The 20,763-nt window shown below is 40.9% G+C and overlaps 1 long non-coding RNA gene across 2 annotated transcripts; it reads left to right on the plus strand.

Moving 5' to 3' along the window:
- The first annotated feature begins 2,541 nt into the window (after window positions 1-2,541).
- Window positions 2,542-10,396, plus strand: LOC141540901 (uncharacterized). Of its 2 annotated transcripts, none has more exons than XR_012481608.1 (3): window positions 2,542-5,066; window positions 5,543-5,801; window positions 8,216-10,396. It is a non-coding gene; the product is annotated as an uncharacterized LOC141540901 (long non-coding RNA). The 2 variants fall into 2 exon arrangements; XR_012481609.1 differs by having other exon boundaries at window positions 5,543-5,781; window positions 8,176-10,396.
- The last annotated feature ends 10,367 nt before the right edge of the window (window positions 10,397-20,763 follow it).

Raw genomic sequence — 20,763 nt, forward strand, 5'->3', positions numbered from 1 at the left:
ACAGATTTCCTAGTGGGTAAAGCCCTATCAGGGAAATAACTAAGGATAAAATTGAGAAGAGAATATCTTCACAGTGGGCAAGAGTCCTGGCAGTCAGTCTTGCCAAAAAGAGAGCTTAACAGGGAGTTTGAAAGCTTCTTCCCAGAGTCTGGGAATTCCTTGAAGGGGATCTGGGCCACCCCCAAAAGATCTGTTTCAGTGGAGGGTGATTTGATCAAGATCTCTGATTGAATCTAGCCACTTAATTTGGGAAGGGCTGGTTTGGAAAGATATGCTTTTCCCAGGGGAGAACCTGTGACCCCAAGTCACCCTTCTTTTACAGATTAAAGGAGACACACAGTTTTAGGGTTCACCCCCATTACTGCCAGACAGTAAGATGACTGAATAGAAATAGATTGTTTTATGCAATTTGATAATTTTATAAACAAGGTAGACCCAAAGTTAATATTACACACTTGGTTGGTGATAGAATTGTGGTTGCTATCTTGGTTTCCTGAAAAGTCAGCAGAATATCAAAATCTGCCCAGGGGAGGAAGGAGAGAGAGTAACCCATACCTAAAAGGAGTTTGTCAGAGGGTAAAACCAATGGACCTTTTATTCCTTTTTGACTGGAATAAAGAAGAGGACAATTCTAAACTCCAGAAGACCTAGATTTCCTAGTAAAGGAATATTGCAGCCAAACCTAACTTAACATCTGTCAGGATGGACTATACAGCAAGAACTTTGCTGTCATTGTCATCACCTTTTTTAATGTTTTCTTTTTGCCATGAAGTTCCAAGAAATAATACATTATACATATGCAAACTTCCCACACATAAGTATATTGGTTGTGCTATAAATTACAAGGTAAGAAACAAAAGAAAATTATGCTTGCTTGTGTGAGAAATAGATTTATTTTGGTTTCCACTATTATAAAAATTGGAGAAATGAAGCAAATTAGAAAATTGAAACCCACAAGGAAAGGCACTGGGGAATGGGGAAGGATAGAGGTTATCTCACCCAAAAGAATGTAAACTCTTTAGGGACAGGGATTGGGTTAGGGGTGGTGGCCCGAGATTTTATTCTTTCCCTGTTGCTTTTCACTGTTGTCTTTCCCTTCTAGAATTAAAGCTTCTTGGGGGCAGGGACTAGATTGAGTGGGGAACACCCTATTCTGTTAAGCATTTTGATAGCCTAAAGCAAGCTTTCCTCATTTTTAGATGCTTTAGGAACCCCACCCAATGAGGAAAGGAGCTATGAGGTTGGGGGGAGGGGTAAAAAAGGGAATTCCCTTTACTTGAGTATGTCTCTAAAGTCTAAACCATGCTTTGTGTGTCATAGGCTAGAAACCCTTAATCTTGGGAAAGTAGACTTTTCCTATCATACCGATGATGTTTAGGTTTTGGGGTTCCTTTTAGTAGGGAACCAAATGATAAAGTCTAGATTTAGAAAACCAAAATGAGATTAGGGTTTCTAGTGGTCATGGAGTTAAATGATAAGGTCTAGTGGCAGGTTTGGGGTTCAGTGAACCAAATGGAGAGGTTTGGCTCCCCTGCAACCCCTTGGGATTCAGCACAGAGATTCTCTAAAAGAATTTACAAACTCGAAAACCTAGATAAAAAAGGTTTAATTAAAGGGATTAGGAAGTAAGGTTGGGGAAATAGGTGAGGATAAAGAGAGGATAACACTGGAAAAGAATATTATTCCAGCAGGCAGAGGTCTCCTTGGCATGGCATGTCATATTTTAGTTTAATAGGAGTCCCAAGTTGGCTCATCTATTCGCTGGGTTTCAGCTTGAGCTGGAATTCAATGAGTTTCTTCAATAAGATTGGAATTCCTTTTGCTAGATAACAGAATGAAACTGTCTCATTTGCTTTCCCTTGGGGCAGGGTTACTCACTGAGGCAGAGTTGAAAATTTTCTCCTTCAAGGATTTTTAGAGTTTTGTGGTCCCTTCTTCATTCCCCTCTCAAGCAGTCACCTCCAAATGCATGTGGGATAAAGGGGTGAAGATCTCTTCATGTACCTGCTTTGAGCTGGCAAAGGTCGTAGAGATTTTGGGGGATTCACACCAGGAGGTGAGGTGTGAGGTTGTGGGGTCTGAAAATGGCAGCAGGGCATCTAAGAGGTGTTTGTCCCAATCAGTCATCCCATGTTCTCTCAGCTGAAGGATAGTTGAAAATCCAAAGTTTGAAGCCTGGAGAAAACAGATCTCAGGAGATTAAAAGTGGGGTATCATCCAGGGTTGAGATGGTGACATTTGGAATGGGACCTTTTGCAGGAAATATATCAGGTCCCTTCTGTGAGCTGGCTTTAAGAATGCTGATGAGCCATCTAACAATATAGAATGTTAAAGAAAAGTAGAAAATTCTAAGAGCAAAAATTTCTTTTTCTATAGTAAAAGTGTTAAGTAACCTAAAGTTTAGCCCTTTCATTCCAATTCCTAGGAAAGCTAATTTCTCCTGGGTAGGCCTTGATATCTATTAGATTTAATAAGCCACTAATGTCCATTGGCTTTTTCTTTTTCTTTTTTTTTTTTTTTTTAAATGCTCTGAATCCCTGGGGTTAATGGCTATCCCAGGGTTAATTTTTAGACCTCCAAGTAAGAGGCTTTTGAATTAAAAAACAGGTTTTTGTGAGGCAGGGACTAGGGATGGCTATATTCCTGTCTTGTCAGGGCTGCAGATGTAGATAAGATGCAGTTTAAGCTTTTCCAAATCAAGAATCTTAACTGTGCTGCTTTTTTTTTTGGGGGGGGGGGAGGTAGGGGTTTTGAGAAGAGAGAGTTGGTTATTCAATCTCACTATAAAGTCACCAAGATGGTTTAGGCAAAGATTCTGAGCTTCCCCCCCCCCCCTACTATCCCCACTCTTATGGGGGAAGGGTCAGAGACCAGAGGGCCAGAGAGCAGTTCGAGCTTTGAGCTGTTTGGCTGACTGGTAGAAGGGGGAACTGGGCCAAACCCCAAATTTCTACCAGAGAGCAGGATGCTGGGGGGTGCAGTTCAACCCTTTTGGTGTTTGCTGTCATGGTAGAAAGGCAGTTCCTCCAGTGCTGCTCCTGCTAGAACTCAGGACATGGACTGGGGTCTCCTTGGACAGTTTCTGTAACACCTACCGCAAGAACCTTCAGGGTTCCTGGCCTAAGTCTGGGAGGAATTTGCATTAAAAAGGCTTCTCTTAAGTCCCCAGGACAGATCAAAGAGAGTGCTGGCCTTAGACCCCAGAGAAGGTTCCAGAATATGTCTCCTTGGTCTGGGAGGTGGGGGAGTGGTGTCAGCTTTCTTAAAGAGACACTTCCTCTCATGTCTTGGAGTGCCTGCTTGAGGGCAGGACTTTAAAAACAGAATCCTGGAAAAGCTGAAAGGCCCAGGATTCAGGTCTGGTGAGAGAGAAAAGGAATTTAGGAGTGCCTTGAGATACAAAGGAAGGTCCTTTGTCTCTGGAGGGGCTGGGCAGAGGGAGTTTGATTCCCTTCCAGCAAAACCTAAGCATCTTAAGCTTTCCAGTTAGGGGATTTTTCTCAAGCCAAATATCTCTGCTCAAGGAAGAGGCAGAGGTGGTTAGTTTTGGGGTTTCCCAGTCCCATTATCTCTAAGGATAGAGTGTGACAAAAGGAGGCCTTTTGTCAGAAAATGCAGATATTTTCCCCGGGGAGAATACTGCTCACAGCCCAGACCCAGTCTGGGTATCCACTATCTTTAGAGTGTGAGACAAATAAAAGGCCTTTTGTCAGAGAACACAGGTATATTCTCTGAGAGAATACTGCTCCAGCAGCTCGAAACCCAACGTGGTTCTGAATGTCCAGAGTTTTGGGGTTCCGGTCAGTCGCCAATGAAGATGTCTAGTTTTCAGGATTCCTGGTCAGGGAACCAAAATATGAGGTTTAGGTTTTGGGGTTCCCTTTAGTAGGGAACCAAATGATAAGGTCTAGACTTAGGGAACCAAAATGAGATTAGGGTTTCTGGTGGTCAGGGAGTTAAATGGCAGGAATCAAATGGAGAGGTTTAGCTCCCTTGCAACCCCTTGGGATTTGGTGCAAAGGGTAGGGAGTTTTGGGGAACCACCTTCTGGCGGCACAGAGATTCTCTATAAAGGAATTTACAGACCCCAAAACCTAGATTGATAAGAGATTTAGTTATAGGGATTAAAAAGTAAGGTTAGAAATCCTGACAGAGGCGCAAAAAGTTTCGTTAGGTGAGAATAAAGAGAGGATAACACTGGAAAAGAATATTATTCCAGCAGGCAGAAGTCTCCTTGGCATGGCATAGCCTAGCCTAGCATGGCATGTTCGAACCTCTGCAAAGAGAGGATTTAAGTTTGGCTCTTTTATAATAGGAACTTTGGCTACAAGCTGAAGGGGGAACTTGTGGATAGAGTCCCAAGTTGGCGTTCTCTCTTGCTAGTTTCAGCTTGAGCTGGAATGCAATGAGTTTCTTCAATTCAGAAGGATTGGAATTCCTTTTCTAGATAACAGAATGAAACTGTCTTGTTTGCTTTCCCTTGGGGCGGGTTCCCTCAATGAGGGTAGAGTTGAAGATTTTTTCCAAGGATATTTAGAGTTTTGGGATCCCTTCAATACTATACTGGACAGATACTATTGAGTCAGGCTGTGTTGAGGGGACTAGGAGGTGATTTTTGCTTGTATGTAGATAGGATTAGGAACTGAGGTAGGAATGTCTCAGAGTTGAATAGTAAGACCCCCTTCCAGAAAATACCTCTCATACACCTAGAAGAGCTGGGATGTCAGGAAATCTAGTGTAGTTTTAAAAATAGGGGGGAAAGTGGAGTTCTAATAGAGAAAAGGTTCTCCAGAAAGTAGAGAAGAAACAACTCTGTATTAGACAGAATAAAGTAATTTGAAAGCAGTTTGTGTGAGTGTTTCTCTCAGCTGAATTACAAAGGAAAAAGATCTGGCCATTTTAAGATTTAGAAGTGCTTTATGTGGCTCAGAATGGTGAGTGGTCACCATTTAATAAAAACCTGGAGAGATCTTTAGGAGCAAAACAAGTTTATTATATGGAGAAGTGGGCGTCCCTTCCTCCAGTGGAATAAGCAATGGAAAGGAAGGAGGCACCTTCTAAGACAAGTTTTACACTTTAAATAGTCCTTAATGCAAATACCCCTCCACCACTGACCATCTTCATTGGATGAGGGTCTTACATTCTAAAGGCAGGAACTACTCAAGATATCGAACTTGGCCAATAAGTACATAATTGCCCATATTTGATTGAAGTAGGGAGAAAATTATGTCCATGTGAGAATAGCAGGAAGGGGACTTAGTCAATCCTTTAGTCAATGCTCAAGGATCTTCTGAAGTAGATGAAGCCTTACTTGATTTTCACAACTGTCTTGAGAGATCTCACCTCATCTCATTCAGCTTGTTTTGTGTCTTTGTTTTAAGTCTATTTGCCTATCAGGCATCTTGATTTTCACTAACCTGATTTTTTTTCTCTAGCTCTGATTTCTCTCTATATGGGTCCCTATGTCTCCCCCAAACCTCAGAGTGCCACAACTCTTCTCTAGGGACTCTGGACTCAGTAAAAGGGTGTGTTCTATCTCCAGGTGTTGGGAATGGGGAATGTCAAAAGTTTGGGGTCCAGAGACACAAAGTGTCTCAAAAGAATTTTGCTAAGTCTATGGCTCATATGTAGGAAAAAGTGGTTTCTGGAATTTGGTTCTCTTGACCAGATTATTTCTGACAAGATTATCTGTCAGCAATGAGTTGATGAGTGGTCTGTTCACTACTGTCTCAGATAGATTCTGTGGGAGTTTCCTGAGGCCAGAATCTATCTGACTGAGGAGTGGTCAGAGATCAGATTGGGTATGGGAGTTTCCTGAGGCAGATTCCAAAACTAGAAGATTCAGGAATATTGACTTGTTAGGACAGGGGACCCCAAAACCACTGCTATATTTCCTTAGAAGCTATACCATATCATTTTCCCGTTCTCAAGCACCCCCAAATTCATTAGTGACAGGAACAGATTCCATCTTCTGGAGCTGCTTCATGCTGATAAGGGGTGGAGACTTGTCTCTGTCTATTGGGGGTCTATACTGAGGAAGGGAGGCAATTTGGCGGCGATAGCATTTAGAGGGGCATTGGGTGTCAGAATCAGTTAACCAATGATATTCAGGGTGAACAAATAGTTGGAAGTTCATAGATTGGAGTCTGGAGAAAACAAATTTCACAAGTAGGTTAAAAATGCAGGAGCCAAATATGGGCAAAAAGAATAAAACTAGAGTTAGTAGGGAAAATAGCTAAGAACCCTACCCAGAGTAAGGTTATCATAAATGCCTCATCCAAACAGCTCTTCTTGGGATAAATACCAAGGAATGTTTTCTCCCAAATCCCCATTTTTGTCTCCTTTAAGGGGTGGGAGCAGTGTCTGACGCAGTGACAATTATACACAGTGAAAAGAGCACTCAGATTACCTGGGGTGCAAGCAATGTGTTAAAAAGATGTTGAGGATGATTTGCAGGGTGGAGATAATTAATCTTAAAAGGGTTTGATTTCCTTTAGCAAAAACCTGAGCCTTCAGTTTTACAAGGAAGGTTTTTACCCAATATGTAAAGGAGACCAATAAAAACCAAAAAGTAGTTTGAAGCCCCCAAGTATGTATAAAATCCATCTGCCAGTCCTCCAAATAGGCTTCAGGATAGGGGATTTAGCAGTCCTTTTGTGGGACATTTTGTGGGCATTTTTGATAGATCTGTTTGTTTCTCCTAGCTTGTAACCAGTGAAAATAGGTTTCACAAGGATTGGAAAGCATTTTTTTTGTTTGTTTTTGTTTTTGTTCCCCCCTTCCCTCCCCAAGTGAGTAGCTTGATGTAGGCCATAGAGAAGTTTCTACTGGTTGGTTTCAGGATTCGGAATATTCTCAGGAGGTTATGAAGAAGCTTCAAGGAAGGTGGTGTAGAAGCATTATGAGCTAGTTTGTCAGAATTTTGGAATGGATATCCTACAATTATTATGTGGGTAAGAGATTCTTTCTGGAAAGAAAACAGGAGATAGGTTATTCCCGGGGATGGGGAGGTGTGAGGGGTTATGTAGTATAAATGGGGTGGCATCCCGGGGTAGGGATGGTGACATTCGGGTAAGGGGCCTTTGCAAATAATGGATCAGGTCACATATGTAGGCTGTCTTGAGGATGAGGAGGATTATGTAATAGGAACTGTCTCCCCCTGGCCTTTTGGAGTGGTGGGCCTGTTGTAAAAACCCTGAATCTTAGCATCTCCCAGCCTTTGGGAGCATCCCCATCCTCCTTGATTCTCAGGTGAAACTCCCACAATAATCCTCACCTACAATTCATTTGGAGATCTTGGCATGGGGCATAATTATCACTCATTATTGACCTGGAAATTAGTCCCTCAGTTCTTCTGGAGATTGCTCTCTAGCCCCGGGTAATAGAAGGCTAAATAAAAATCAAGGCTCTAAATCTCAACCTTTGCTAATTCTTAATCAGGAACTATCTCAGTGATAATAAACCCATTTCTGCCAGAGACTTTGCTTTGAGATTGGGACTGTGAATGCTTTTACAAAACCTGCAACACAAGCCTGGGGACCCCCATTGCAATTAGGATATCCTCACCCCTCAACATTTGGTGGCCTGCAGAGGAATCCCCCGAAATTTTATCCCCTCCTCCCTGAAGTAACCCTCCTCTTGCTTCTATTATGTCTATTCTACAGCTGGGACAACCCAAACACCCAGGAACATTTGGGGCTGTCAGGAGCTTTACTCTCAGCAGACTTCCTTGACTAGGGACTCTTGAGTTCCTGCATCATTTAGCAGAAGTACCCTTAACCAGGGGGCTTCTCTCTCACCTGTCGCCCTCTCAGGGATGCCTAAGAGGTCGGGGCACTATAGAATTTGGAAAGTTTTAAGACTTGTGGCAAAATGGGACAGTTCCCCTCTGTCTCTATCCCTAAGGATTCTCCCTTAGTCTGCCTCTTAAAAAAATAGACACAAATTTGATCTGAAAGATCTCAAAATTAAGAAACTTATTTTCTTTTGCAATACTTCCTGGCCTCTCTCAGATTAAGGAAAAACTTGGCCATTACTTTGAGAACCCTACTAAATTTATTGAAGGGTTTAAGGACAATGCCCTCCAATTTGATCTTGAGAGATGTTAACAATCTGCCCCAGATATATGGAGGAAGCTACAGAAGTTAAATTTGGGCCCCCAAACTCAGCTGTTAGAAACAGCATTTTAGGTCTTTTAATAACAGGGAATGAATAGCAGCAGAAGATGATCAAAGAATTCAAGTGAGAAATAAAGAGGCCCAAATTTTAGCTGCTGCCAAATCCAGGAACCATAGGAGTTTGGGCTTTGGGTGTAAAGGACAGGGCCATCTTACCTGCAGCTATTCTCCGAGGAAACCCTTGATCTTTGCCCCAAGTGCAACCAGGAAGGGCACTGGAAGAGAGAGTGCCCACAGATGACAAGTTGCTTCCCCCCTCAATGCCCTACCCTCCAGCAGGAGTGTGGGGCTTAGTCAGGCTCCCCCTTGCTCCACCACCACAACCCAAACCTGGGTTTCATTGGATGTGGCTGGTAAGACCATTGAATTTCTTTTTGCTAAGGAGGCCTTTCTGTCTCACTTCAACACTGGTCTCGGCCCCACTTCCTTCCATAGGATAATGGGATTAGAATAGTAATATTACAGCTATTCCCCTGCTATAAAAGTATTTGGGATGGGAACATTAGGATTTGGGCTAATATTACTGAGAAAGATACCCCACAAACAATTCAGTTTGATGCTTGACAAATTAAAGAATATTTATAGAGGCTTCACTAGCTGTAGACAAGTAGTTACAGTATAATAAAAAAGGGAATGCACTTTGCCCTGGGTGTGAATGTGTCTCTAAAATCATGCTTTGTGGATCAGAGACTGTACCCTTTCTCATGAGAAACTTTTTTTCTACACTTGGACTTCTTATTGTCTTAGTGGTCACTACTGGGACTTGTCTTTGTGATATATGTATGAAATTCAATTTAATAGGTACTTAGTAAGTGCTCAGCATTTTAATCCTGCCTTCAAGGAGCTTACATTTTATTGGGAGGAAAAAACATATAGATTGGTAAAAGCAAAACATATTCAAAGTAGGGAAATGGAAAAGTGGGAAACAGTTTTTACCGCCAGTGTTTCTAATAAAGGCCTCATTTCTAAAATATATAAAGAACTGGGCCAAATTTATAACAATGTAAATTATTCCCCAATTGATAAATGGCCAAAGGATATTTTCAGATGAAATTAAAGCCATCTATAGTCATGTGAAATAATCAAATCACTACTGAGTAGAGAAATGCAAATTAAAACAATTCTGAGGTACCATCTCACACTGCACATTGGCTTAGGTGACAGGAAGATATTGAATATTGGAAGGAGTATGGGAAAACTAGGACTCTTAAGGCACTTTTGGTGAAGTTATGAATTCTAGCCAATTTAAAACTCTATCCAAAGAGCTATAGAACTTTGATTCAGTAGTGTCACTACTGGGTCTGTGTCTCAGAGAGACACAGAGAGATCCTAAAAAAGGGGAAAGGACCTAGATGTGCTAAAATGTTTGTAGCAGCTTGCCTTTTTTTTTTTTTTTTTAAATTGGTGGTGATGGTGGCAATGGTGGCAGAGAATTGGAAAATACATCAACTGGGGAGTGGCTGAATAAATGTATATGAATGTAATAGAATATTATTTTGTAAGAAATGATGAGCAGGCTGATTTTAGAAATGCTTGGAAAGGCATAATTACTTGAACTTACGCCAAGTGAAATGAGCAGAACCAGGAGAATATTGTACATGATAATAGCAAGACTGTGTTGATTAACTATGATAGACTTAGTTCTCAATTATAAAGTGATCCAAGACAATTCCAATAGACTTGTGATGGAGAGAGCCATCTGCATCCAGAGAAGAAACTATGGAGACTGAATGCAGTGTCTTTTGGTCGGTCTCTCTTTTTTTTTTTTTTTTTTTTTTCCCCCACAACATATGATTAATATGGAAATATTTTTTAAATGATTACACATAAATAACCAAGATCAAAATACAAGAAAGTTTGGTGAGGTCTCTGGGTAGAGTATATCTAGATTTAATATATCTAGAGATAATCTGGGATTAGCAACAGTATTAATGTTAATGAGAGCCCAATTAAGATTAGATAATGCTATATAGTAGTGGATTTAGTCTACACAGTTACGGGACTTCCTCCAGATGACTAAAGACTATGTGACTAGGAGTAGAGAAGGTGGGAGTAACCTAGAGATAGGGTTTGAAAAGGTAGGGGCAGTTACTGTGACAAGTCAACAAATGACATGTGTGATAAAATTGAACCTGGTCAGAATTGTGAAGGGAGGAGAAAAAGAGGGCAGAGCAGGAATGATCTTTGTAACTATGAAATCAAGGAAGGGTAAAGTGAAATAGAAAGCGTAAAGAAGATGAAAAAGTTTAAGAGTGAGCTAGAGGAAAGGAAGGAATTACAGTCTGAGAAAGAAAGCTCTTAAGTAGAATGTAACGTCATGAAGGTCAAAGGTGACAGTAGGATCAAAGGCATATGATGATTCCTGTGTGTGAAGCTTAGGATGCCAGCATTATTTGTGTTGGGGGAAATCAAAGTGTATATTGAAGTCCCTAAGTTAAGTAAGTATTGCATAAGAAAGCAGCCTCCTGCTTAGTACTGAACTAAAGAAAAGAAAGAAAATGACACAAATGTTACATTTAACAGTAACCAGGATGTTGATAAGGAAAGATGATTCTCTTATCTTTTATGGTAGCATGTTCTTTGTCTGCAGCAGTCAATAATCTTTGTACTTTTTTTAGGTCTTTGGAAACTCCACATTGGAAGCTCTTGAAGTAGAAAATGGTGGCTGCCCGCTAAAATTAAAATCCCATTGGGTTTGATGTCTCTCTTTTGAAAAAGCCTCTGACATAAAGTTCAGGTTGGAGTTTCTTCTATGGACTTGCAGATGCCACAAAGATAATTTTTTACCATCGACACTTGCAAAACCTTGTGTTCCAATTTTCCCCTCCCCCTCCCCACCTCTCCCTTAGATGGTAAGTAAATCAATATATGTTTGGGTTCTTTTTTTAAAATTCCATATGATTTTTATTTTTATTTTTTTATTTTTTTTATTATTATTATTTTTTTATTATTATATTTATTACATCATGATCTGGGGGGGGGGGAATGCATTTACTATTTCTGCTTTTCTGCATTTGATTTTGAAGTTTTATGCCCTAATACATAGTCAGTTTTTGTATAAGTTCCATGAACTGCTGAGAGAAAAAAAGTTTTGAAAATAAAAAGCTTCAATTAAAAATATTATAAACTAAAAAAGAAGTAGAAGTAGCCTATAGCACCTGCCTAGAATACATTTTGGATCCTAAGTATCCCATATGGCACCATATGACCCCAGCTTCTGCTGAACTGAGAGCTGTGGCATCTGCAAGTCCATAGAAAAAACTCCAACCTGAACTTTATTGGGTTAAATGCCTAAATGCTAAGAAAGCTGCCGGAAGAAATAGACAGCAAAACTATATTAGTGGGGAATATCAACCTCGCACTCTCAAAACTAGATAAATGAAACCACAAAACAAATAAGTTAAGGAGGTAAACGGAGTTTTAGAAAAGTCAGGTATGATAGATCTTTGGAGAAAATTGAATGGAGACAAATTATGTTAAACATAATAAAAATATATGTAAATCCAATATAGGCATATGTATTTATACAATTATCTTGCTGCACAAGAAAAAAAAAAAAAAGGAAAAAATGAGAGAAAAAATAAAAATCAAGCAAACAACAAAAGAAGTAAAAATACTATGTTGTAATCCATACTCAGTTCCTACAGTTCTCTCTTTGGATATAGATGACTTTCATCATCACAAAATAATTGGAATTGGCCTGAATCAGCTCGTTGTTGAGAAGAGCACATCCATCAGAATTGATCATTATATAATCTTGCTGTTGCTATGTATAATGATCTTCTGATTTTGCTCATTTCACTTAGCACCAGTTCATGTAAGTCTCTCCAGGCCTCTCTGAAATCATCTTCCTGATCGTTTCTTATAGAACAATAATATTCCATAACATTCACATGCCATTCTCCAACTGATGGGCATCCACTCAGTTTGCAGTTTCTTGGCAATACAAAAAAGGCTGCCACAAATATTTTTGCAGATGTGGGGCCCTTTCCCTCCTTTAAAATCTCTTTGGGATATAAGCTCAGTAGAAAAACTGCTGAATCAAAGGATATGCACAGTGATAGCCCTTTGGTCATAATTCCAAATTGCTCTCCAGAATGGTTGGATCAATTCACAATTTTGTCAACAATGTATCAGGGTCCCACTTTTCCCACATCCCCTCCAACATTTTGTCATTATCTTTTGCTGTCATTTTAGCCTATTTGAGAGGTGTATAGTGGTATCTCAGAGTTGTCTTAATTTGCATTTCTCTGATTGTGATTACAGATGAATAGAGATGAATTCCTTCACCTGAAAATTGGCTGTTCATATCCTTGTTACAGGTCACTTCTTAAGCAAACTTTTTCCAGAGCAGACTCAGAAAGCAAAGACTGCTGTCTAAAGTGTGTTTGAAAATTTTTCTTTTGGAGGACTTTGCTTCCTTATTTTATTGGTGAGAGGATAGGGGTTAAGATAGTGGAAGATGGGGAGGAATTCAAATTTGGATTGGAATGATTTGGGAACATAGATAATTGACAACTCTAGTGCTATAAAATTTACCTAAGGTAGTTTTTAAAAGGTCTCTAATACTTTTATCGGCTAGTACTCATGGTTATTAGAATGTTAGGCCCAAACAGATGCGAGATAAGATCCAACTGGAATTTGATGTGGAGATTGCTGGCACAGCTGAAAGGGGGAAAGAAGGGTCCCAAATCCAAGTAGTTTTAATGGAGGGAGAGTTTATAAAGAGAAACCCCCTAGGTGGAGGATTCCTTAATGCCATAAGCAATAGCCAGCTACTAGAAGTTCCTTATCTGAAGATTACCAGATGTCCTTAGGCTTCATGAAAGATGTTCCCCAGAGTTAACAAAGGAGGGAGTTGATTGAAAAAAAAACCAAAACCCTTGAGGTCTAAAAGAAGGGGCTGTTTACTGCAATGGGGCCCACAGTATATGCCTGCAGGGGGATTGAGCGTGGGATATTTTCTGCTAATCCATTGTGCTAGAGGCAGGTAGAGACCTATCTGGGGGTTTTGCCTGGGGCCAAGAGGATGTCTCCCATTGTTCTTGAAGACTGGTGAGTTAAGTCATGTGGTCTATGGTGAAATAGCAGTTTTCCTACTGGCCTCAGAGGTTTCCCTGTACTTCAAGTTATCTAAGCTTTCAGGATTAGTCAAGGATTAGTTTAAAAGTTGGGATGGCACTTCCGAAGTTACTGCTTTTAATTTTGTATCCGAGGAGTAATGATGGGGGGAACCCTGAAACTATCCTCTGACTTTGGGGGGAAGAAGAAACTTCTCTAGGAGAGGCCCGCCTCAGGGAATCAAGATAAAGTGGTTTCATTTTGTTATCTTGGTGGGACTAGATGCACCCTCTATTGAGCTGAAAATTGGCTCAGGACACTCTCAGTAAGTAGTCTCATTCAACTGGAAACATAGGTGTGGGAGCAGTGACAACATTGAAGGAATCTCATTCAATTGAATTCAGATTCCTTATAAAAACATGTAATTTTAAACTCATAATTTGCAGAGACCTGGAGGTAAGAATCATGTCATGCCAAGGGACCTACATCCCCTTGGTACAGCTTCCTACCAGGATCCCTGCCTGCTGTGAAGAGACATTTTCTTATCAGTGATAACTTTTTGTTATATCTCTGCCAGGACTTTGTCACTCAGAAGTCAGTCTTCCTAGCAAAAGCTGGCTTCTGTAGTGCCAACAATAAATTACCTTTTTGCCAGTCTAATATTTCAGGTTCGTGAATTCTTTCACGACCAAAGAGGGGTTCCTACAACTCTGCACTTCCATTAACCTCATCATTTAGCTCCCTAACTGCATCAGTAGGAATGTTAATTTAGGGATTAATGCCTCATCACTGAGGGAAGCTGTCAATGGAAGGTAACCATCACTTTCCAATGAACCATTCTTACTGTCTCAAAGAAAAAATATTGGAATAGCATGGTGCTTGCACCATTTGATTTGATTGATTTGGACTAGAATGACTAGGGGCCTGACCCAGTGTGTCAATTGTATTTGTTATGCTAGGTTTTCTTCTTTCTCTCACCCTTCCTACATTTCTCCCTGTTGTGCTCTTCACTAGAGAACCTCAGTCTACATAGATCTCTCCCTTATATGAAGTTGAATAATTCTCTCACACATGCAATACACATACCGTTTTCCCCTGTTGTTTCCTTTAAATCTTTCTTAATGCCTATTGTGTGGGGAATTCATAGTAGGAATTCAAAAATTTTGAATACTGCTTTGAATGAATATCAATGGCAAATGGGATAATAGCTAATATTGAGTGTTTAAGAAGTTAGAGCAAAGAAAAGGAACTTATTTACATAGTGAACAGTAAACAAATTCTCAAAGAATCCATCAGTTGAATGTCTTGCAAGATTCTTTTATAGGGTTACAAGAACTATGACATAATAGGGGAGGTACCTGGATGGGGATGACCTAATGGGGGGGGGGGGGAGGAACCTAGGATGAGGATGACATAATGGAGGGGAGGAATTGGAGAAGCTCCTGATATTCTAATGATTTCTAAAATGGAAAAAGCCTTTATCCCATCGAACATTAAGAGGTAATGATTATAGCCTAAGGTCTAAGATATAAGACCTTTATCCTAACATTAAGAGGGAATGATTAAAACCTGAGGCAGAGTAACTGAATAGGACAATTAGGGAAACTGGGTCAGGACATTAAAAGGGAACTGTGGTACAACAAGACTACTGAGTAAATTGAAAGAACAACAGATTAGGAATGAGAAAACCTGCTTCTAGTCTTAATTCAAAGTTCTATGACTTTGAGCAAGTCCCTTAATTTCTTTAGGCTTCAAATTCCTCATCTATAGAACGAACAGGGTAGAATAAGTGGACCTTGAAAGTCTTTTCCAATTTTATAATGTAATGCTGGAGAAACTGAAGCAAAATAGAGATTAGTTTTTAATATTTTATTTGAAAGGGAAAGATTTTGCTGGGGGCATGTTGTCCCCAAGGCTGATATCTTAAAGCATCCATCAGGAAATTCGAGTTTCCCATAAAATATATACACGTGGCTTGAATCTATCAGAATAGACAGAGGCAGGGGCAGAGTTAGAGCACTGAGAGTGGGAACAGAAATCCGTCTGGTTCTGACAGGGTGGGAGATGACCATAAATTCAAATAAACCAGGAGGACTTAGGAGCCAGAAAGTCTGAACTCCCCCTTATCTTGAGTTTACATATTTGTAATTTATAACCTTAGAATAACCAGCCCTAAGTTATATCAGTCCTAATGATCAGGAGGGGGCAGGGTTGCAACCAGAGGGATTGAGGCAGAACAATTTAGGGAACTGAGGCAAGCAATTTGGGAACTGAGGCAGGACAATAAAAGGGAACTGTGGCACAACAATAAGACCATGTTTTCTCTGTGAAATTCTGTTCTTTTTTGATAATCCATATTGGTTATATATAACCATTGCCAACTCACTTTCTTATTTATACTCTCACAACCACCAAGATATGTTTCTAGAAGGGAAATGGTAACAAGTTAGATACTGAGTTATCCACCACATATTATAAATACTGAATATCCACACTAGGGAAGGAGGGCAGAGAAATCCTTATTCTCCAACCGTCCTCCCTCCCTCCCCTTCCCCCACCCTGAGTTCTTCTGGTACTATACCACAGAAATCAGTAAAAAGAGGGGATAATCCAAAGTGACCCTGAAGTAGGAGGTCCAAGAGAAAGAGAATCTGATTTACTTATGTGGAAATCATTAATTTTGCTAAAATGAATTTAAAAGAGTTTTAAACATTTTGTTCCGATCTTGTGCCTTCTTTGAGAACTGCAATGAGAAGTATCAGCATATTCAGGTAAAAGTACTGATTCTACAGTTAGAAGACTTCAAATAAAATCCTGGCTTAGGCTTTTCTCCCTCTGTGATGTTGGGCAAGTAACTTTGTCTCTGGGCCTTAATTTCTCCATGTATGAAAAGAGCATGTTGGTTTAGATGAGTGCCAAGATCCCTTCTAGCTTTAAATCTATAACCTATGAGTAACACATATGGAGCTTAGATATGTATGTCAATAATTCAGTAAGAAACATCTTAAACTGGTTTGAGGTGTCATAACTGGGGGGGTGTCCACAAAACTATGATTGATTATCAGTTAATCAAATCAGTTGATTTATATAACCATTATTTTAATATCTATAAATATATATTTACATATAATATAAAATTACATATGTAATTTATGGAATCACGTAAAAATTTCTTAGGTCAAAAGGAGTCACAAGTGGAAAAATTTAAGAAACCCTAGCACAAGAGGATTGTGCTAGGCACTGAAGCAATAAAAAAGATTAAATGAGATAAAGTTCTTGAAACATAGTCTTTAAAGAGCTTGCGAATAGTAATGTCCACAGTGAGGGGAAGAAGATGGGGTAACAGCCCTATGTTTTTTTAGGGAAAAGCTGGTATCAACACATATAACTTACAATTAAATTTTATAATGCTTGCAGCTCTAATTTCATGCTCTTGGACTTAATGAAACTTCAGAATAAGAGGAGAAAGAGCACATTGTAATCATGAGGCAGAATAATTAAGTGGATAGATAATCTGGGACTTAAAGTCAAATGTGTTAAGAGACTACTGCAAAAAAATGCCATACAGGATCACATGGGAGAGAGTTAACCATGGTCTGGTGTAGCCTGAGAAGGCTTTCTTTACATTGGAGAGTGGATTAAGTGAAAAATATTGGGGGAAAAACATGGCCAAGAGTTAATGAAGGAGGCCACTATTTTGACATGAGGCCCTGGTCATCTATTACAAACACTTCAAAAAGGAAAGTATAATGATAATTGAGAAAAAAAAAAAAAAATATATATATATATATATATATATATATATATATGAGAGAGAGAGAGAGAGAGAAGTGAAGTACCCAGGCAAGAGAAAAACAGGGCAGCCAAAATAATGACAATTTAAGAGCATTTATTGCTAGCTAGCGATTGAACCCCACCAGAACAGGGGAGTCAGCAAATGAGTGGCCTCAGGGCCACATATTTATAGAAAGAAGAGAGAGACATCAAAATGTTTCTTGATACATTTATCATAATAAAGGAATTTCTATTCTAAATAGGAGGCAAAAAAGTTATCGCTCTAAGGGGTTCATTCTCAGGCAGCAGCTTATCAGGTTTAAGCTTATCAGGTTGTCAAGGTCTCCGGTTTGTCAGGACAGCTCATCTGGGAGTGTAAGAATATCATCTGAAGTAAGGGGTGAAGAATAAGTAATAAACTTCTTACTACAAAGATTCAAGATTATATTTCTCACAGTCCCATTTGGGGTGCTTTTCCACTTCACTCCCCCTTTTCTTGAGACTGTCAAGAGACTGGACTCATCAGAGGCCAGGGGAGAGTAAGTGATCCTGGCAACAAACAACTTAATAGCCTGGGACCTCTTCCTGATATGTGTTTAAATAATCAAACAAGGGGCAATCAGTAGATCCAGCAGAAATAGGGTAAGGGGACCTATCAGGGAGGTCACAAGAGAGGTTACCCAGGGGGAGCAATTGAAAAGTGACTGGGATCAAGATATTGATTGGCGTTGAGCTGTCTCTCATTCCTTGATCCCCTAACTGCAGAGAGGGACTCTTATTACCCCAGAGGTTTTAGCATAGAAACAGGAAGCTGCCCCGAGGGCCATACATAGCCCTCCTTGCTTAAAATAGAATAAATCTAAGCCTCAGCAATTCTGTAGGACCACCTCTGCCAAGGAGTTCAGGGAGTTCTCCAAGAAGGATATGTGATTTTCCAGATCCTTTAAATCCTGGTCCACCTGGGAACCCAGGGCTAACAACTAGCTGTCCCCATGGATCAGGGCAGCAGTCCCCACAGTTGTGGAAACTGCTATTCCCAACCCCACTAGGAGGGGAACTAGAATAGGAGAGCCCTCCTTGCCCTATCTAATAGACCAAAATGTTCTTTTGCCCCTTCTTCAGAATACAGAGAGATCTGAGGGAACATGTACACAAGCCAGCAAAGCTCAGGGGATTCTTTCAAGGTTAAAGCGAATTCACTGATACAAGGGGTTAATCCCATAGTGTATGCAGAGATAGGATCCTGTCGGGTCCGTATTGGGGAGTTTTGTGTGAGGAAACCTCGGTAACCACTACACAGTGCTTTTTGTACAGGGAATACTCCAGATTATAACCTTCCAACTTGATGCACCTGCCTCACCCTTCACCCCTCCCAAAGTTAACCTGGGAATGTGGGCGGTGCACTCTGGGGGCAGATCCTTAGCTGAGAGTAAAAGATTTCGGATGGAGTGGTCCTCTGTCCCCCAGGTGGCGCCTATGCCCACAAAGTAAGGGGGGGGCGGGTCCAGGCAGAGACAACACCTTCACTGCTGAGGGATTGGAAAGGATGACCTGATGAGGGCTGGTAGGGCGGGTTCCAGTGCAAAGCCATGAGGAAATTTTCTGGTCAGGATTAAGCAGGTTGGGGCAGGGGTGAGATAGAGAGCTCTGAGCGCTGCCCGGGTGTCCTGGAGAGCCTATAGGGACTAGAAAAGGGAATCATTAATAACATCATAACAGCCATGTTATGCGGGGAAGGATGGGGGGTGGAGAACTGAATATGCTCTTACCCACGTCTCACTAGGTCCCAACTAGGGCCTAGAAATGTGCTCCTTAAGTGTCCTGTTTATGCCTTCTCCCTGACCCGAACCCTGTGGTCCATAGGCACAGTGCAGGTGCCACTTGAACCTGAGGGCCTGTGCCAGGGACTGAACAACATTAGAAACAAAAGCTGGGCCACTGTCAGACCTGAGGGAGAAAGGGAGACTGAACTGGGGAATAATCTCAGTCACAAGTTTCTTGGCCACAACCAAAGCAGATTCAGACTTCACAGGAAAGGCTTCTGACCATCCTGAGAACTTCCATGTCTGTAAAATCGACTTCCCAGTGTTCCCTGGATGTGAGTCCTCGGGGGCGCAGAGCAGGCACAGTGAGGGGAAGGACAGGGTTCACTTTGGCACAGGTCAGGCATTGGCAGGCAGCACTAGTTTCAGTGAGGGATTCCATTCCAGCAAGAAAAAGAAACAGCAAAGCAGATCATTATAAGGGAGTCCCCCCTAACTGAGTTTGAGAGTGCAGTTTTGACACAAGAAGATTCACACATCCTTCTGCAGGGCGCTGCCAGCCCTGGCCATCAGCTGGGCCAGGAGGATCTTGAGGCCTGTTGGACGGTTGGTTGCTCATAGGTTTCGTTGAACTCCCTCTTATCTGGAGTTGGCACATGTACAAATAACTAGCCCTGAGTTATATCAGTCCTAATGGACAGGAGGGGGGTTTGCAAATAGGGGAACTGAGGCAGAACAATTCAGGGAAACTGAGGTAGGGCCATTCAGGGAACTGTGGCACAACAGTTCAAATCATTGAATTACATTCCCCTAGATACCTGGAAGGTCCCAGAACCATAATGTTGACCAAAACTATTTGAGGCAATAAATCAAAATAGAAGTAGAAAAATGCAAGGACTTATATGGCAAGGGCAAATCTCTCCCTGACAACCTCAAAGGCTCCTGTTGCAGCTTTATAGGAGCACCATTTCAGCCAGAGAATCCAGTTTGAGGTGGTCTGCAGTCGTTTTGCACTTAACTCAGCCTCTGCTTATATAGGGAGTAGCAGGGCTCAAGGCAGTCATTCTGCCCATTCAGAGGGGCAGCCCACTCCAGGAGAGAAGGGTGAGGCTTGGAGTAGTTCCACCTGTCCCCGCCCAGGATACAGATTTCTGAGCAGAGCTATGAGAGTATGCACAGTTAGATCATCAAGGCAGGCATCTCCAGACTTTAGAGGCCTGAAACGTCCATTGAGAAGCCTGAGGTACCAGTTAAGAACCTGGGGTTACAGGACTTGGAGACTGCCAAATCTCAGGGTGCCTGATTTCTGGTCGTTTAAAAAAATGCCAAACACTGAGTCTGCCAGAGCAACTCCAACAAAAATAAGGGGTTTCAATGTTTAAAGCATAACCAGTGGTCACATTCCAGTAGGTGTAAGCAAGGAATAAAAATGAAAAAGGACTGCTTAAAGGACTTCTAATTCAATCTGAACTAATGAGATAGGAGGTGGGCAGAAGTACCTAGGGCAAAGTGAACAGGAAACTAGGGGTTCCCATTCCTCCTCTTTCCCCAATTTCCTATCTCTTCTTCCTTCCCTTTTACTCACAGGCAAATGGAATCATCAAAAAAAAAAAAAAAAAAAGCAAATAAATTGTCAAATAACCTTCCCACATATAAATCCCAAGAGTGAATTCTTATACATATCACAGGTTTCCTAAAAATCATTCAAACATAACAGCAGGAATTACACAATTTTAACAATTTCCATGCCAATCTCAACACACAGTAATAAATGATCTATTCAGGGTTTAACAGTCATTCATCAACCATTTTCCAATTCCCCATATCAGTCTATCAGGGGCAGGGGGTGAAGCATCTCATGCAAAAACTGCTTCATGTTGATAAGGAAGACAGTCTGAGATAGAAAGACTGGTCCACAAAGACTGCTGCAAGATGTAGGGAGGCCAAAATAGACTGGCCAGCAGTTGCCCATGTAAAGAAACATGCTT

The sequence above is a fragment of the Sminthopsis crassicaudata genome, chromosome 4, assembly GCF_048593235.1.
Source record: "Sminthopsis crassicaudata isolate SCR6 chromosome 4, ASM4859323v1, whole genome shotgun sequence".
Taxonomy (NCBI): Eukaryota; Metazoa; Chordata; class Mammalia; order Dasyuromorphia; family Dasyuridae; genus Sminthopsis; species Sminthopsis crassicaudata.